Below are 1,252 nucleotides of genomic sequence, written 5' to 3' on the forward strand. Positions count from 1 at the left end.
TTAATATGTAATGTATAAATGTTCATCAAAAGCTGCATTCCTATTTTTTTTTTTTTTTTATTTTAGATTAATTCCATAAATGATGTTATAATAAAAGCCTCAGCTGGTGAAAAGCAATTTCAAAATAAAACTTATGTCTTTATTTACTAAATAGTAAACTGACAACAATTAGATTTTTTTTTTTAAAGTTCATTGGAAATTACCTGGAACGTTTTAATGAACATCATAAAAGCATTTTTAGAAATATGAATAAATAAATAAATAAATTTAAAATCACAATGAAAAGAATTTAAAAGCAGTAGAAATTGCAAAGAAAAATAATCTAAAGGACTAGAAAGTAACCCCACCTGATCGTAGAACTGATCAAACTAACATAAAAAGCAAACCAAAAAAATTAGCCCTTGCCCATGAGAATATAAATCTAAATTGGTGTCTATTTCCAAGGCTCTGGTAACCTTTTAATAACAGCTAGTAAAAGTTTTACTTCTCCATTTATTAAGATAGTGTCACAAAATTTCAAATATCTTTCCCTCAAATTCATTCCTCCATCCAGAATCCTTTTATCATCTACACCCACCAACATCCTCAGGGGCACAGGGATTGCTACAACCTTCGACTGCTCTCACAGAGCTTTAAACATGGTGAACACAGAGTCCGGAGTCCATCCTGGACAGATCACCAGTCCATCGCACAGACAGCCACACACTTGCCAACAAACAAAACCAACACAAAAACGACTGAAAAATAAAACCACACACTCACGGACAATTTAGCTTCACCAATTTCCTTGAAAAATATATTTTTGAAGAGTAAGAGGAAGTCAAAGAGGCCAGAGGACAACCCACACATGCACAGAAAGAACGTGCAAAGTTCACACAGAAAGACCCAGCTGCTGGGATCCAAAGCGGCCTTGTTTTTTGCTGTGTGGTGACCGTGGTAGCCGCTACCCCACAGTGCATCCTCCCAAGTAATTTAATAGCCTCTATATGTGGGTTTTTATATTTCTTTCATCTCAAGGGAAAAGAGTGTCTGTATGTTTTTGGTTTTGCAACATTTAGTGCAAAAGGTTAAAAAATGTAATGAATTTAGGTGGAAAAAAAGAAGGGATCATTAACTTGGATGAAACAAGCTCTTCAGGGCAGGAAGGATTAAAGGTTCACTGACATTTGAACTCGCCTTCCTCTTGCTTTTAGGGATTTAGCAGAACAGCAGGAAACCAGACTTAGAAAGGGAACTCATTCTTTAGCATTTC

This window comes from Oryzias melastigma, linkage group LG4, assembly GCF_002922805.2.
Source record: "Oryzias melastigma strain HK-1 linkage group LG4, ASM292280v2, whole genome shotgun sequence".
NCBI lineage: Eukaryota > Metazoa > Chordata > Actinopteri > Beloniformes > Adrianichthyidae > Oryzias > Oryzias melastigma.